The sequence below is a fragment of the Meles meles genome, chromosome X (assembly GCF_922984935.1).
Source record: "Meles meles chromosome X, mMelMel3.1 paternal haplotype, whole genome shotgun sequence".
Classification (NCBI taxonomy): Eukaryota; Metazoa; Chordata; class Mammalia; order Carnivora; family Mustelidae; genus Meles; species Meles meles.
This window is the reverse complement of record NC_060087.1, coordinates 127,849,885-127,858,005: the sequence shown is the minus strand read 5'-3', so window position 1 is coordinate 127,858,005 and position 8,121 is coordinate 127,849,885.

Here is an 8,121-nt window from a genome sequence, read left to right as displayed (position 1 = left end):
TATTTACTCCGTGTCCACAGGTTCGACTATGGTGTACCCTTCAATCTCCAGGGCAGTGCCCAACCCCAACACCAGGTAGCTCTTTGTGGGCCCAAACATAATTCAAGGAAAGTCAGGGAACAGGAGTGACGTGTCAAATTATTATTTGCTTGCTGGTTTGTAGGCTCAAGCCACCCAAGTGTCCTGTATGTGGGAGGGAGGAAAGCACCTCTGTGGCAGAACAAATAAGGGCAGCATGGACCACCTACGGGGGACAGAGCTGCAGGAGACATTGGCCATCAAAAGTCTCTGCACTGCCCTTCTGTCATCAGCTGTTCAGACACAGAACCCAATGGCAGAGTCCAGACGGGAGCAGTGCAGTGAGCCTGGCCATAGGCACCTGCCAGGAGCAGAGAGAGGGACTGGGGGACAGGGGCTGGGGGTGGGCGGGGAATCCTGGAGAAAGTCACATGACCAGGGGAAGGGTGTGAGCTTGGGAGAAAGTCAAGGGTCTTGAGGGGGCACAGGGTTTGGGGAGAGGGGGCCTTGGGCCTGGGGAAGGGCTGTGAACAGGGTGCGACAGTGGGGCACTTGTGTGTCTAGAGAAAGCTGCAGGGTCTGAGGTCAGAAGAGGAGCTGGGAGGATGGTGGAGTAAAGGGCTCTGAGCAGATTCCTGGGAATGACATGAGATGCGGAGGGGAGAATGTTCGAACGAGTGGAGAGTGTTCGGACGAGGGGAGCGGGATCTGGTGCAAGGGTTCAGGATCAGGAGAGAGCCCAAGGCTCTTGGGCGGAGCACAGGGTCCTGCGGATTTGGAGAGCACCTCAGAGGTGGGAGGTCCGGGAGGGCAACAAGATCCCGGAAAAGGATTGACAATGCAGGAGAAGGGCAAGGGGTCTCGGGGAAGGGCTTGAGGTTTGGAGGAAGAGCATGCGCGGGGGGTGAGAGATGGGGCTTGGGGCTGGGACAGGGGCACGGATCTGGGTAAGGGCGCAGGATCTAGGAAAGGAATTCGGAGTGGAGGGGAAGGACTCAGGGTCTAGGGAAGAAGCTCAGTGTCCAAGTTAGGTGCACAGAGTGCGCGGGGAGGGACGTGGGATGGGAAGGGGGTTAAGGGTCCCGGAAAGGAACAGAGAGCCCAGAGGAGGAGCGCGGGGTCCTGGGAAGGGACACGGATTCCGGAGAAGGAACATGAAGTCTCTGGGGGTTGGGGACACAGGGAGGGGCCTTAGGGGACTGAACCAGCTCTTTACCTGCTTCAGATGTAGTCGTTGTCCACGTCCCGGCAAATGTACCACAGGATCACATAGAGAATGAGCAGGATAGCGAAGAGGAACAGAGCCACGAAGATGGCCTTGGTCACTGGGGAGACCAGGGCTTGCATGGTCCCGCTGAGGGCTGCCGAGGGACCCTGAAGGAGGGACAGCGACAAGAGCGACGCTAGCTGCCACCACCGCCTGTGGAGAGGAGCCCTGACAGGGAGGAAACTTGCAGGGGCCCGCGTTCCCTGCAGCGCCTGCGCATTGCCCAGAGTGCCTGGGACCAAGGGCTTTCCCAGCGCAGGCGAAGACAGAAGTCCCCGCGATCCTGGGCACAGATCCTTTCCGGGCACAGATCCTTTCCGGTGCGGTGCACCCAGGAGGGTCTGCCCTTGGCCAGTCGGAATTAAAGGAGCTAAGGACTGAAAGAGGACTGTCAGGCACTGGTGGGCCTCCCCCAGAGGGGGCCGGTAGTCTCTTTGCGGACCCTAGGCTGGGGAGAAGCGTAGAGTCTCTGCTGTTTGCCCCAGAGTGTCCCTAAAGGACGCTCCCACTCCTCTTTGTCCTTTAGGGACACTTTGGGGCAAACAGGGGAGACCCTAGTACACATTGTCCTGCACACAAAGACCGGTTCCCTGCTCTTTGTAACCACCCCTCAGGTGGGTCATTAAGCAGGAGAAGGGGGCCAAATGTGGCAGGGACTCAGGCCAGGGGCCATTTGATCAAATCCCAAGCCTTCTAGAGGACTACCAGGGCACATCCAGAATCCTCCTGGAGGAAGCCCAAGGCTGCTTTTTCTAAACTGCACCTCACTCTTCTCTGGAAGGACATAAAGTTACTGTTTCTGGGGCCAGATGCCATAGGTCTGACTTCCTTCCTCCACTCTGTTGTTCACCAGGGGTTCTGATCGGTGGCATCTGCATCCCTTGGAGGCTGGTTAGAAGTGGGATCTCAGGCCCCACTCAGCTCTAGGAAGCCAGAATCTGCCTATCAGCAAGGTTCCCAGGTGACTCCAGAGCCCATTACCACGCACTCCTAGGGGCTTTGTGGTGCTTGGGCTTCTGCCTTCTGTACCCTGTGACTCACTGAATTCAGCGGCCTCGTGTGTTCAGTTGTCAGGAGTAATCAGGCAGGATTTCTTGAGTGGAGACTTTGTAGAAACTCCCATTACTGAGCACGTTCTACCTAGCTAGAGCTGTGATTTCACCCACTCTGAAGGAGGAACTTTTTCATGACTGAATAAAGAAGACCACAGGGAAAAAATGGTCCTGACTGGCTTAAAGTAAAAAGGGAATGAACCCTTCTTCTTTTTTTTTTAAAGTTTTATTTATTTATTTGACAGAGAGTTAGCACAAACAGGGGGAGCCGCAGGCAGAGGGAGAGGGAGAAGCAGGCTCTCTGCTGAGCAAGGAGCCTGATGCGGGGCTCCATCCCAGGACCCCAGGATCATGACCTCAGCCCAAAGCAGGCACTTAACTAACTGAGCCATCCAGGCACCCCAAGAATGAACCCTTCTATGACCCCCCGACCTCCTCCTGAAAGCTCTATTCTTGGTTTTCTCCTGCTCTCCAGGTGATTTCTCACGTGGAGGCAGGCAAATAAATAATTTGTGATTTCTGTACTCTGCACATGTGATCTAGCCTAGTGCAGTGGGAGGGAGAGATGGCATTTTTCAAATGGAAATGTCAAAAAACATGATTGTCAGATTTGAAAACATGAGCTACACGGGCCAGTTCCCACAGCTGCCAACAGGAGGCGCACCAGCGACTGTCAGGAAAGCACTGAGGCTGGAGGGGCCAAGGCCACTATCACCTTGTGGGGTGTCTGTCAAATGCAATCTCTATATTGTGAAGGTGAATGTCTCTGAACAGGTGTAGCTCAGTTTGAGCAAGGAGTATTTTCCCTTGGTCTCTGGTGCCACGGTCCTTCATTTCTCACTGCTTTCCTGAGTTAATCTTGATTCTCTGTACTCAATCTTTTCCTCTTTTAACGGCAACTTCTCTTCCTCAGCATCAGGCCAGTCCAGGGACAATCCAGTTAGTTAGATGTTAAGTGCCAACAGGGTACCAAGAAGGTGCGGCTGACAAAGCAGCAATTTGGTAAGACAGAATTCAGGATTAGAGTCTAGCAGAGTCCATAGAAAGGCATGCAAATGCCTAGAGTAGAGGCAGGTGTGATATTTGCTTCCACAATCCAGAAGAGGTGTTCAGACGAGAGATGAAAGGGTGAGATTGGATTTCAGTGGCAGAAGAGGAGAAGGCTTCATGGACTAGGTGACAATAGGAGACAGAGGAGGAAGATGGCCGCAGGAGGAAAAAATGTCCAAGCAAAATATAACTGTGATGGGCAGTCCTATCTGGAAATAGTGAAGGGGCATTCTGTGGCCAGGACATAAGGTGCATGGGACACAGCATGGCAAAAAGATCACAAATGCAGATGCCGGGTTATGAAAATGAATGAAGATGTTCAGCTGTGGGAGAAACATTGAGCCAGCATGGGGCCAAGTGTTGTCAGCGCTTCTGAGTTTTTAAAAAGCTTAAGGTGTGATTCCAAACCTTGATGTGGCATCTCCCAATTCTAAATGCTGGTGATCATTGTGGAAGTGAGAAAGCATCCAGTCTCTATCTCCCACACTGGCGTATCCTGTCCCTGTTTTCCCACATGGGTGTCCCTCTGCTTTTCCTTGCCCTTCCCTTCCTAGGCCCACACAGTGCCCAGCGGAGGTAGAGCTTGGGGGTAACAGGTGGGAGACGGAAAAGAGTCGATGGGAAGGGGTGAAGGAGGGCCAGGGGAGAGTGACTCCTCACTCCCTCTCATTTCTAAATTTCTGGGAAGGTAGACGCTACCATTAAGCCTGGGGAAGAAAACTGCATGGTGATTGCAACTGCCAAATTCTGTTGCTCTCCAGACACACAAGGGATAAATCCCTGACAGCTGCTCTCTTTATCTATATCACCCACAAAGCTGAGATGAATAATTTCTTTAGCACCTTTACTGACATATACTTTACATAACAACAATTTGCTCTTCACTCATTTTCTGTAGAATTCAATGCATTTTAGTATTAACTATGATTGTAGTCGAATGCTTTTTCTGTATATATTGAGGTCATCATATGGGTTTTGTGCTTTATTCTATTAATATACTACATTACATTAATTGATTTTTGGATTGTTAAACAACCATGCTTACCTGGAATAAATCCAGTTTGACCATAGTGCATAATCCCTTTTTACATTGTGCTGAATTCAGGTGGTTAGTATATCGAGGATTTTTACATCTATAGTCATAAAGAATACTGGTCTATAGTTGTATTTTCTTGTGATGACCTTATTTAGTTCGAGTATGACATACTGGTCTCATAGAATGAGTTGGAGGGTGTTCCTCTCTCTTCAATTTTTTGGAGGAATTTGTGAGGATTGATGTTAATTTTTCCTAAATGTTTGGTAAAATTTACCAGTAAAGCCATCTTATAAATGGAAGTCTGTGCCTTTTGATAACCTTCATCCAATTACCCCATTCCCCAACTCCTACCTCTGGTAGCCACAAAACTGATCCCTGTTTCTTAGTTTAGTTTAGTTTTGTTTGTAGATTCCATATATAAGTGAGACCATACAGTATTTGTCTCTGACTATTTCACTTAGAATAATGCCCTCAAGACCCATCTATGCTGTTGCAAATGACAGGATTTCCTTCTTCTTCATTGCTGAATAATATTCAATTGTATATACCAATTTTATACTTTTTAAAAAAGATTTTATTTGTTTATTTGAGAGATTTAAGAGATTTTATTTGTTTATTGGAGAGATAGGGGGAGCATGATCAGGGTAGGAGGGACAGAGGAAGAAGGAAAAGCAGACTCCCCACTGAGTGGGTCCTGGGATCATCCTGAGGTCCTGGGTTCATGACCTGAGCCAAAGGCAGATGCTTAACTGACTGAGCCACCCAGGCACCCCTATACTGACTTTATCCATTTACCCATTGATGGACACTTAGGTTGTTTCCATATCTTGGCTATTATAAAAAATACTTCTATGAACATGGGGGTACAGATATCTCTTTTACACAACGTTTTCATTTCCTTTGGATATATTCCCCAAAGTGTAATTGCTGGATTATATGGGAGTTCTATTTTTTCTAAAAGCTTTAATGGCTCAAGTCTGGGAATTGAGAGGCCATGACTCTTTGACTTTGTGATCCATGTTACACTTTTGTTCATTTGATTTAGAACTTTTCTGCTTATGCAAATCAAATAATAATTTACTGGGCTTTCTATCTATTTCACTTGTAAGAACACCATGATTAACTAGCCAATACATAGACTCACAAATCAGACTATTCGGATATAACTGGCTGTGGCTATAACCACAGTGACGTTGCCCTTGACAGTTGTGGGCTTCCCTTTGGTCCCTGCCACCTGAGGATTCCATTGCATTTAGGTTTCCAAATTCAGTGATTTCATTTCCCACATTAAAGTCTGGGCTGCCGAGAAGAACCATCAAGAGCTCTTCAAGGATGCTGGTGTTCCCTTCACAGAACTGTTTCTCACAGGTGTAGTGCAAGGCTGGCCCATTGGACTTTCCCAGTGTGTGAGCAGGTCTTAAATGATAATCTCCCTAAGGCTTTGAATCCCTTCATCTATATTAAATCAAGGCAGTCCTGACATTTCCAACTCACTTATTATAGGCCACCTTATGGTCCATGTTTCAGCCAAAGGACTATTAGAACACTTTCTTACTACCCAATCTGCAACATTAAATACAGTCTATTTCTTTTGCAGTGAATTTCTTTTTCTTAAAGATTTTATTTATTTATTTGACAGACAGAGATCACAAGTAGGCAGAGAGAGAGAGAGAGAGAGGAGGAAGCAGGCTCCCTGCTGAGCAGAGAGCCCGATGTGAGGCTTAATCACAGGACCCTGGGATCATGACCTGAGCCGAAGGCTGAGGCTTTAACCCACTGAGCCACCCAGGAGCCCCTTGCAGTTAATTTCTAGTCCTAGGTTGTTGAGTAATTTATCATGATGGGGAGTTGGATTCTGTCAAGTGCTTTTTCTATTTTTTTTTTTAGATGATCATTTTTTTTCATATCCTGTCTTAATATGACTGGTGTTGGGAAACCAGACATACCGTCCAAGGACAGAGCAAGGAAAAACAGACGAAGGTATGTCTGATTTAGGGATGGCTGATGACCTGGTAGGTAGGCAGCATTCAATTATGGGACAGTCAATGGACAGCTCAGTGTCAGCTCAAGTGTTTCAAGGTATGAACTCAAGGTGGGGAAAAATCTGCTTGTGGGAAGATTGAAGAGAGACTCAGGTCATGGATCAGAGGTAGGGGGCAGGGCCCTATAGCCAAAGGTCATGGGAGGGTATCTCTTCTTTGGGACAAAGTCAGCAAAGGGGAAATTAGAGGTGGGCTCCGTTTTCAGTGAAGCCCTGAGCTAGAAACTCCAGGTTAATTAAAGTGATCCTGCCTCTGACTCAGTAGATTTACGCAACAGAGCTTAGGTGGCTGTAACCTCTCTTTTCTCCCACAATTGTCTCTTCCTTTCCACCAAAGGAAACCTCAAGCAGCCAAGGGCAGCCAGGGCGCAGCGGGGCTGGTGAACATCTCTAATGCACGTGCAGGGACAGCCTGAACATGGAGCTTGTGGAGGGAAAGACGGACGCCCTGGAGCCTCGACCAGTGGCCCAGGACACCCCTGCCGACTCCACGACAGCTCAGGAGCCCCATGACACTACTCTTAAGCCCCAGGCCAGTCTGAACCCGTGACGTGCGCTTGTCGTGGTCCCGAGGCAGCGCCCGGTGACGGCAGCCGCTGGTGCTGCTCCCGCCTACATCGGTTGCCCTGGGACCTCTGTCCAGCAGCCCCAGCTGTCTCGGCATTTTCCCGGGCACTGAGCTAGGGTGGCATTTCAGCCCGCGGTTTGTACCTCCTGGAGATGGGGTGAGGCCCCGTGGGGAGCCCCAGGCCACAGACTCTATTTCCTATTTGCTGCTAGACAAAATAGCCTCCAGTCTGGAGGTGTCTGCTGCGTGGAAATCTCTGGAAACTCACTGAGTTCCATGCCCACAATCGAGTTAGGGAGGGAGTGCCTGGGGGGAGGTGGACCTACACGTGAGGAGAATGTGCTAGAAGGCTTCTCTGCATGGCCTCCTCTTCTGGATCCTCCAGGCCCCAGAGCCCAGAAAAGGATCCCGGAGCTCAAACCCTGGCCACCAACCAGGACGGGTGTCCCTGCCATCGTCAGCGGAGGAAAGGAAAGGAAGCCAGCCGGTGTGAGGCCAGCAGCTCTGGGCCTGCCCCACAGTCTGCCTGGGAGGTGGTGGCAGGGTGCGGAGGGGGGCGCGTGCAGGCTGAGGAGAGGCAAGGAATGAGAAGGCCTCCTCCTTCCGTCCTCCTCCTCCTTCCTCCTCCTCTCCCTCCTCCTCCTCCTCCTCCTCCTCTTCTTCCTCGTCCATCTGCAGGGTGGTGGTGGGACACCTGGCTAACCCGTTCACCTAAGCAGCCATCGGCCATGTGGCCTCTGGGGACCCATGGCGTGGGTGGACTAGGAGGGTCTCCGAGGAGGACCTCAGCCCCCTGTTGGGACGATGCTAAAAGGCCCGCGTAGACCGCACCCTTGACCGTGGACACCCGCCCCAGCCTCTGCCCCCTGCTTGAAAGCGTGCATCTCATTAGGGGCTCTCGAGGCCCCCGGGCCCAGAGAACAACGTCTGACCTCTCGGGGGACGCAGGCCAGTGGAGGTCAGCCGGCACCCGGGGAGACAGGTGCGGGATGGAAGGACGGTTTGGGGTTGGCCCCGGATGTTGGGTGCGTTACTTTAAAGCCGTAGACGAGGGTCCCCTTGCCCAGGGAAGGACCGGGTGTGACCAGA